Consider the following 10,343-nt stretch of genomic DNA (forward strand, 5'->3'; position numbering starts at 1 on the left):
GACCTTGGCGATTGACCCCAGGTTTTTTGTGGGCGACTTGGGAATGCCCAGCTTGGCTGAGGTCAGCATTCCTTGAGAGATGTTAATAAAGTTTACATGTGAGTCTTACTGTGTAGACAATCTGAAGTCGATTTCAGTTACATAATCAGCATTTCCACGTGTCCTGACTGTCTTATCAGTGAACTATGTGTGTTAAGCCATAAGGAGCCCGAGTTTAGCAGGGCAGAGGTAAACTAGATGCAGAATGTACACATCAGCTGAGTCAGTCCACCCAGGCCTGTTTTAATGGAGCATAAGTCATAGAGCACATTGGTGGCACATCCCATTGTCTGAGATCTAATAAAACCAACTAAAATTTAGACTTAATTTTTTTTTTTTTAATTATTATTCCTTTCAGTTGGTCACACTTCCATAGTTACCAACCAATTCTCCTTACCAAGGCTTTTGAGACCAGGGCTACAGTACAAATAAAGTCAAGTTATTTGGTTCATCTTCAGTAAATGTTCGTAAAGTCAACTTATCTACCATTGGGATAGAGTTTGCTTCAACTATTTGCAGTGTATGTGGCCGTCAGAAAAACTGACCTCTCGTTTTAAGCTTCAGCTCTGGCATTTCCATGGGTTGACTATGCCTCGTTGGCCCAACACCTGGCCTGATGCTGGAGCTCATTAAAGCGATTTTGGGAAGTTTGAAGAGTATAGAGTTTTCCATCTAGTATTTAATTTGTCCCTGTGCCATTAGTCCCAGCTTGAAGTCATTTGCTGATGTCCATGTTGACAGGATTGTGAATATTGCCTTTCATGAAACCAAGGACCAAAGAATTTCATTATTCAACAAAGCACGAACCTCATAGATTGTAGGCACATCTAGATGGAGGTGTGCATGCTTCATGGCACAGAGAAACTGCTTACTCCCACCAACCTCATGCTCCCCCTGGCTGGCCATACAGAGGGATTTGTTGTCACCTTGACAAGGCTCTGAAAGATGAGTTTCTCAGATGGAAACTCGCTCTCTCAGGTGTGTGTTTTTGCTGTGCAGTCTCAGCCTTTGTCCATATCATAAAAAGAGGAAGTCTGGCATTCTTCAGGTTCTCTTACCAGTGCAGACTGCTCCATCTGAATAGGAACCTCCACTACGAGTTCTTCAGATGTGTCTACACTGAACAGTGATCCTGCAACTGCTGACTTTCTACCTTCTTTTGCCCTACATTGACCCATTTTAGTTCCTGTTTGGCATGAGAGGAATTTTCTTCAATTCTCGCACCAGGTGATGCTCCCTTCTCATTCATGATGAAATCATTGATCTATTAACTGATTGAGAAATGATTGATGCTGAAGAAGTGGTATTCTAGTGGTAAGGCTTATTACCAAACTTCTGATGATGAAGCAGGCTACCAAAAACTTATCCAGCCCACCCTAAGAGTGTTTGAGTTTGATCATGGATGTAGCACACACACCAAAATCCAAGGAGACCTTTGCAAATTAGGCTACTCGTTTTCTTTTGCCAGGTTATCATGGGAGAGTCTTTAACTAGTTCCGAGTATTTGTAAGTATGAGTACTTCATAGAATTATAAAGCAGGTACAACTGACCCTTTCTCACCACGTTGTAAATATTTCCTGAGACTGGGTGCAGTACTGAGGGATAATAATCTTCTGATTTATCAAATGCTGACTGTCTAGAGCAAATTGTACACTCTCTTTGTGAATGGTCCTGTAACGTGTGTGAACACATTTCTGGGTGCCTTAGAAGTTGTATTTTCATGTGTGCTAATATGCAGTATTTATACATTGTGAAAAGCTGCTTTGAATAAAAAGGTTGAAACTTCATTTGCATTTGCCTGTGTACCCCTCTGTGCAGCCTGTACATGAAACTCACAAACAGGTTCTGTGGTTTCTGAACAGAGAACTTCTGGGGCCTCCAGTGGGTTGAGGCATCTAATGCTTCTAGGTTGTGTCTGGGTTTTGGGGGAGCATGGGCCACCCCCACCCACATCTGGCTCGAGGCTTCAGTTATTTAGGCAGATTGTCGCTGGCAGCAAGAGCTTGATTGCAGAGGACTCTAGAATGGGGGGCACAGGATTATTTTTCAGGGGGTCGAAATGAGCATTTACTCCTTCCCCAGTATGCCCAGAAGGTTTGCTTGCACAGGGCTCCCTCTTCCCTAGGGATAAACCTTCATGGAGTCCAGTCTCAAACAATCCCAGCTGCCACACATCGCTGACAATGATATTTGCCACCATGGAGTTCCGTAAAGTCCTCTCACCTGCGTGATCTCATTGCTTGGATCATCAACATGGCTCTTGTGAGAGGTGCACTGATGAGGGCCCCAGGCGTCCAGAGCCTGGCTCCCGAGACTTTGCAGGGGCTGCAGGAAAGAGGACGAGGAAGTCTTTCAGGGGTTCACAGCAACGGAGAATCTTGGGAAAAGGATTTGCACAAGGACATCGTCTGCCCATCTGTCCATCCAGCAGGGAATCTTGGGAAAAGGATTTGCACAAGGACAAGGACATCGTCTGCCCATCTGTCCATCCAGCAGCTGTATTGCACCCCTTGCTCTGTCTCGGGCACTGCACAGGTGCCGAAAGAGACAGATTACTCAGACAGCCCCTGTCATGAAGGAGCTTGGCGGCTAGGAATGTGCGAAGGTGGGAAATCCTGCCATGATCCTTGAACTGTCCACCATGCAGTACTGGAAAAAACAACTTCTTACACAACACAAACACCCTCAGAGTCTAGAACGTGGTGCACCGTTAATTGTTCACTTTCCATCAGGTGACCTTTCAGCTCTGGTGGGCCAGCCGGCCTTGGCCAGAGCCCAGGGTCTTCTCCCTACCTGCTTCCCTTTTCTTTTTCTTTCTGTTGTTCTTGGTGGTGTTGTCATCGTTGTTCTTCCGTGTGCCTCTCTGTCCTTTCTCCAGGGTCCTGACTCCATCCGAAGTGGATGAGGTCACATCTGGACTGCTTCTGGTTCTTCCAGTAGATTGGACAAGGCCTTTTGGATATTTCAAAGTGGAACATCTGTAAGACGAACCCATGTGCCTTTGACTGTCTCTCAGGCTAACTGTAATGTGATATTGTGGTGAAAGAGCCCCTTCTCCAGTAGTGAGAAGAAAGTGAAACAGTGAAGTGGGCCGAAACGCCCATTTGGTCAGACGTATCAACAATTTAATGACCCACCAGTATACTGAATAAGCAATAAGAGAGTGCAATCCCATAAGCAACTTTATTTTTTCTCTCACTGTCCCTTTCAGTCTGCTTTAATGCAATAGTTCTCTCCCAACCCTGGACGAAAACACAGATAGGCTACAGGATCTTTGTGGTGAACAACAGTTACTTAAAGTCACAAACACAGCCTCAATTCAATAATAAAAAACAGCCATGTTTCCTTTAAGGATCAACGCTTTCCACTGCATTCAAGGTGAAGGTTTGATTAATTCTTGCTGACCCTCACTGTCTTCTCTGGCAAGAAAGATTGTATTACGACCAAATGGTGCTGTTCTCAAATGGGGGTTTTATTTCTCTTTTATTTCATAGTGTCTCTCTCCCTCTCTCTCTCTCTCTCTCTCTCTGGGCCTCATAGTGTCTCTCTCTCTCTCTCTCTCTCTCTCTGAACTTGTATTGGTTTCTTGGCAGCCTCCCTCAGTGGATGGTACCGGTCTTATAATTACCAAATAAACTCTGTATCATCAGTACGTTACTCCTCCTTCAGCCCCTAGGAGTCTAGTGGTCCACTGCCACCTTCTCCAGTTGAGGTCTGTTAGCCCCTTTAGGATTTAGGACAAGACAGTCACCAAGCCAGCTCTTGGCCATGCCTGGCCCACATATTATGGCTCAAGGAAAACACTCATGCACTCTGTGCCCAAACAGAGAAGGGGAGCACGCTAACTTCTGAACAGCAGTGACCACCTCACTGGTGGAGTAGAGTCAGCCTCCACCTCTTGTCCATTATATTTCTCAGGCATGAGTCAGGTGCCAATCCGCTGTGTCCTGTAAGTTTTAGGAGGTACATACGGATCTCTCACTGAAGCCTCCTCCTCCTTTGACTTTAGATGAAAGAGGAGGCCTCCTCACTTTCTAGGTGTGTGCGTGTGTCATGGTGGGTAGTACAGTTCTCTCCAAAGAAATTCTTACTAACCCTTCTTAATAAATCTTAGATACATGAGTTACATCTAGAAACTATTCACTCTCTAGCAGGTGGTGATTTCAACATGTTGACATGTCTCCATATGGGAGATACATGCTGTAGGGCCTTGTGGGTCTTGATAAGGACTCAAGCTCTCACCCCGAGTGAGATGGGAGCCTCTGGAGGATGTGGAAAGGAGTGGCCACACTGACTTTTGCTTTAACAGATTTGCCTATGACAGCAGGTAAAGGCAGGGTGAGGGCAAGGAGCCCAATAGGAGACTTGCCGCTGTCCATCTGCCCTCCAAAAAGGCTTGAATCAGGGATGGGGCAGTTGGGGTGGTGAGAAGTGAAGACCTGAGTGTATTTTGAAGGCAAACTAAGATTTGTTGGTGGATTGGTTATGGAAACAGAAGGAAAGGAGCCAAGGGTGATTCTGAGATTTGGGGCCTGAGCAGCTAGGAAACTGGAATCACCCCTGAGGCATGGACAGCTCTGAGCTTTGGGGGCACGGATCTGAGTGGGGGTGCCAGGAGCTCGGCCAAGACCTAGTATCATATGCATAGAGTGTTTGACCTCACTCAGCCTTTGGGTATTACAACTGTACCTATCTCATAGGGATTTTTTAAATGATTAAATGAGATTTACATACACACATGCAAATATGTGACTGTGTATGTATATATATTTTATATATGAGATTTATTTAAATATATAAATGACAATAAAAATTAGATTATATCTATAACATTTCAAACAGTTGTTGGCATGTAGCCTTTTTAATAATTAAATGAGATTTGCACAGTGAGATTTATGTATGTATATATAAATGAAACTATACATATAATATTTAAAATTGTTACTAACATAGTCACTAATGGTTAAATGTATAGGCACAATTTTATATACATAAGATTTATATAAATGATATTATGTATAAATATCATTATATATAAGTTTTAGAAGAGTTGGCAGATAGTCACCCTTTGATGATTTAATGTCATCTGTACATGTGTATATATGTATATGAGGCTTTATATATAAGATTTATACAAATTATGAAAGGTATATAAATGAGATTATGTACTTGTATAAATGGGATTTTACTTATGTATAAAATGTTTAGAACAGTTGTTGGCACATCATCACTCTTTAGTGATGAGATGAGTTTTACATATACGCATGAGATTATATGTGTATTAGATTTATTTAAAATATGAGGTTAGATGGACACCTACATACACATACACACACATCTTGAGGACTGTGGTCGGCGTGGCATTGCTGCTACATCAATAGTTTCCATATTAGTACTTACGCTGGCAAATGCCATGGGCAGAGGCTGGTGCATGCCAGTTGGGGACTCAGTACGGGTGTGTTTTTGTGTGAGCACCCGCAGGCCTGGGCCCAGGAGGAAGTTGGGCAGGACGTGGTAAAGTCCCTCAGGTCTCTCGGATGAAAACTTGTCTCTGCAGGTAGCCATAAATGGAGCACTGTCCCCAGAGAAGCTCCCTGGCTGTGACAGATACTCTGGCACGTCTTCCTCCTTGCTGGCCTCCGTGTCGTGTCTGCGCGCGGGGCTCACACTGCCTCTCTCAAAATTACTGTGAGGATGCAGTGTGAGCGTGTGTGAGCACTGGTGCACTTTCCCATGGGAATTCTGTAAAGCAGCCCCATCTGATCCTTGGATTCTGAGGTTTCCAGTGAGGTCTGTACTTCTCCATCCTCCATACCCCTTCCCGGAGATAAAGATGTGGTGGAATTGGGTCAGGGGTGACCAGAGCCTTCCTAAGCAAGGGCAATAATGAGAGCCCCTTGGGCACTGACTGAGCCAAGTCGAGAAGTCAGCATCCAAGAGCAGACAAACCTGATCAGGGCATTGATCTAGAATGGCTGGCCAAGAGCCAGCACCCCGTGGCAGAATGGACAACAGGAACAAAAGCCACCGTGGGAGGTTCAGGATGGAAGGGGGACTCTGTGTACTTTTATAAGTTGCCATCTTGCCAAGGATGGGGAGAGGACTGTCCAGGGCACCAGGCTGGTGGGATGTGCCAGTGTGTACATAAATCAGTGATGATTCTTCCTCCAGGACCGTCAGTTTGTAAGAAATGTGTGGAGACTTTGCTGAGAGAAGCAGCTAGAGAAATCAAAGGCAAGAATGTTAAAGATTCTTAGGTCTTAGGTTAAAGAACATGATGTGAAGTCAGACAACCTTGCCTTTAAATCTCTGATTTGGCTTTGATGAATGACATGATCTTGATTTCCTAATCTGTACAATTGGTACACTAACTCCTACTACAGGTTATTATGAGGCTCATGTGAGCTAAATGCAGAAAGTGCCCAGAAGAGGAGCTGGCACATGGTAAGTGTCCCATAAATGTCAATTCCTGATATCTGCCTCCTCCCCTTTCTCTTAAAAACACTGGAAACTCGACTGAAGCATGGGGGAGGAGGTTGGGGAGTGAACTGGGAGGCAGAGAGGGTCTCTGCCACTTGGTCATCAGGGACTGACATCCAAGCTGGTGTAATTCAAGAAGTGCCAGGAGACCCCACCCATGTGGGAAAACCCCCTCTGGGCCAGATGGTGATTTGTGGGGCGTAACTTAATAGCCTCCTGGATTAAGGGCTTAAACATGATTTGTGGCTATAGGATGGTTGGAGTCCACAGATTTAGCCACTGTGTGCGGAGGAACACACTCTTGTGCACACATTAATAGAACACTCGGGGACATGCCTGTTGGTTGAGTGTGGGGAAGGCTGATTCTTGTGATTTTCTATCTACTGTCGAACATAGAGTCTTAGGCTCGCCAGGACAGATGGCAAATGAGCTGTCTCAAGGTGACATGAGAGCTGATAGATTCTAGCTTCATGGCACACTCGGTCCCAGGGTGCCACCTGTGCAGCCACACTTGTTTACACTTTCACTTTCAAAGAGGCCTATGAGCTGTTCACAGCCATTTGGATGGTAACAAGCAGTTCCTGACGAAGAGGAGAAAATTCAGATGCTGTGGGCCAGTTCTCGGTGGAATAGATCTGTGGTTGACAATGTTTTTAGAAGTCTTGCAGTTGTGTCTTTAAGACCGTGTCTACTGTTCTCCACGTTTTCTGTTTGATTGGGAGTCTTTTTCTCCCCGCTTCACCTCCTTCCCCTTCTCCTCCTCTTGTATTGTTCATCGAGTTAGCATCATAGCAACGGCCCTGGGGGAGCAGGAAGAGCATGACGTTTGGAATCAAAAAGAGCTGAGTTCAAATTCTGCCTCTGTCACTGTGACATACTGAGCTGACATGGCTCTTCCTGGCTTCACATACTTCCAGGTTTCTGATATACTATTGAATAATATACACTTATTTCAGGTTAGTTTCTTCTAAGTTATTTTTATGACCAATCTCTTTTAATGCCTCCGTTTAATAGGAGAGAAAACTGGTTCTCAGAGAGGTGGAGTGACTTGCCCAAAGACACACAGCGGTAAGCAGTGAGCAGGAATTCCAACTTATTTATTTTTCTGTTTGTCTTTTCATTCTGAAATAATTGCAGACGTACAAAAACATTGCAAAAATAGTACCCTAAAAATCCCACATACCCTTTACCCAGATCCCCCAAATCATAACACCTTATAAGCATGACATGACCATATAAATCAGAAAAATTAACATTAATAACAATATTATGATCTAATTATTTTTACCAATTGTCCCATGAATGCCCTTTTTCTGGTCCAGAATCCAATTCAGGACCATGCACCACATTTAGTTCTCCTTATTCTCCTTTAATCTGGGACGGTTCCTTCACCTTTCTGAGATTTTCTTGACCTTGACAATTTGAAGAGAATATAACAGGCTAGTTATATTTCGTAGAATGCCCCTTGATTTAGGTTTGTCTCGTCTTTCCCCGTTACTAAATTCAGGCTATACATTTTTGGCAGGAAAATCACAGAAGCAATGTTATGTCTTCCTCAGTATAAATCATATCTGGAGGCGCATCATGTCCATTTGCTCTCTTGCTGGTTACATTCACTTCATCATTTGGGTTTAGATTCCAAGGCTTCTGTTCTCTCAATTGTACCATGCTACCCACATTCTGATTTCTGTATGTTGTATTCAAACTGTCAGAATTGATACTGCCATTAAAGCAGTTGAAAATAATATTAAATGATATTGCAACTCAAAATGTTGCTCTTGCACTGTGAGTTTACTTAAGGGCAAAAACCAGTTTCGGATATTCAGTGCTTTTGTGCCTTGCACAGAGCAAAAGCTAAGATGATGTTCATTGAATGAATAAATTAATTAAATAATGAACACATGAATGAATGAGATTCTCAGTGCTCAGTTTTCTCCTTGAAGGCAGGAAAATGTTCCTTATTTGTCCCTTTATTTTCTATAGTGCCTGCAAACAATAGACAGACTCGATTAAATTGAAGTGAATGAAACTAAATCCTTCTTGTAGGAGGAAGAAAATGGCTGTTTTATAAAAAAAAAATAAAAGGGGAGGTTATTTTGTAGCAATTTTCTAAACAAAGGTTGGATCTGCTTTGATCAGCAGTGTGTGTGTATGTGTGTGTGTGAATAATGTTAAGGAATTGTTGGTAGTTTTTTCATGGGATAATGACACTGTGGTTATGCTTTTCAAAAATGTCCTTATATTTTATAAATATGTAATTAAGTATTTCATTAATTTCTAATTGCTTTGCTTTTCACATAATTTCCCTTATTTTTAGAGTTGAAGAGAAACCCAGAGAAGCCTAGTTCACGCCTAGTGCATGGCAGAACTGGGTTTGAAGGCAGGAGGTGGGGGAGATTGTTCTGCCTTGTTACCGCTTAGCGTCATACCTTCATAGTCTCTGGCCAGTCTATCTGGGTGTGAATACACATCGAACCATGAGATAAATGTGTAAGTCATGGAATTTCAAGCTGTGGCTTTACCAGGATTCAGTTTAGAGGGTTTTCTATGGAATTCCCTATATATGAGTTTGAAAAATACCCAGAAACAACTTCATGCCAGGAAGGGAAATGCCAAAAGCAGCCTTATTAAGATTGAAACTCCAGATGTCACCAAATTTCCAAACACGTGCAATTGAGTGGTAAGTAATAAGCAGTAGCCGGGGCTGCTGACTCACAGGCGGGGAGCCAAGCGGCCTGGGTATTTTCCTGCAAGAACGTTTCATCCGCCAGTTGCCATCTTGGCACCATTATGTGGGCCTGTCTCAGAGGCCAGGCTGATTTTACAGTTTACCACGGTCGGTCCACACCAAGGAACACTTCGTTCCAAACACGTGCAGAGCACCAGCACATCTGTCTCTGGAGTTCCTGGTTAACAACTCCAGCTCCCTTCCCGTTGGCCCATGGTGTCGGGACATGGGGTTGAAGAGATGAGGTCATGAACCTGACCTCATGTGACCTTTACCTTCCTGATGAGACCATGACACATGAAGGAACTTGGGTCTAAGTCACTGAGCACTTCTCCAACCATCATTATGAGCAGGGAAGCACTCCTGATGCTAACCGGCTGCCTCAACGATGCTCTGGGGTTCTCACAATAGCAGAGGGAGGCAGTGGATGAGTCATTATAAAACCAACCTGATACTAAGAAGATAACCCAGAGATCTGAGCCTTCACATGGTTTGTAGGCAGCTCGATCTTCTGAATGGAAGTCCCAGCTGGGCAGTGCAAACTGTTGTGATCACCCCAGAGTCTGAAATGTCCAGGCAGGTCAAGAGGAGGATGGACTGGCCTGTGGGAAAGAAACATTCTGAGGGAAGATTGAATCCAGCCCAAGAAGCTTGGTACAAGAACAAGGGTCAGTGTGTGAGGAGTGCACAGACAATCCGGGGAGAGGCAGCTACGATAAAACCAACGCACAAAACCAGAGGGCTGCTACACATCAGAACTTGGTGAGGCACAGAGAGCCCTCAGCTGCAGTGGTTTGTAACCAGGGAAACAGGATGTAGCACGAAGGGGAAAGGTACTTTCCCAGTTAGGGTGGCTATTGGAGCACAGAATGATGTTACACTAGAGGGCATAGTGCGGGGGAATAGGACTTTGGGTATAACGGTGACCCTCGCTCAGGAAGGTGAGGCTAGAACTGGCCAGAGGGACTTATGGCAGGCTCCATGGTGAGGCAGCATATCATGGGAACGATTTGAAGATTAAATGAGAGAATAAGAGCATTGGTATTGGTATTGCTGTATTATATTTTTTATTGTTGTGTAAAATTAAATTTGGCA

This window comes from Pteropus alecto, unplaced genomic scaffold (genome assembly GCF_000325575.1).
Source record: "Pteropus alecto unplaced genomic scaffold, ASM32557v1 scaffold42, whole genome shotgun sequence".
In the NCBI taxonomy this organism is placed as follows: Eukaryota; Metazoa; Chordata; class Mammalia; order Chiroptera; family Pteropodidae; genus Pteropus; species Pteropus alecto.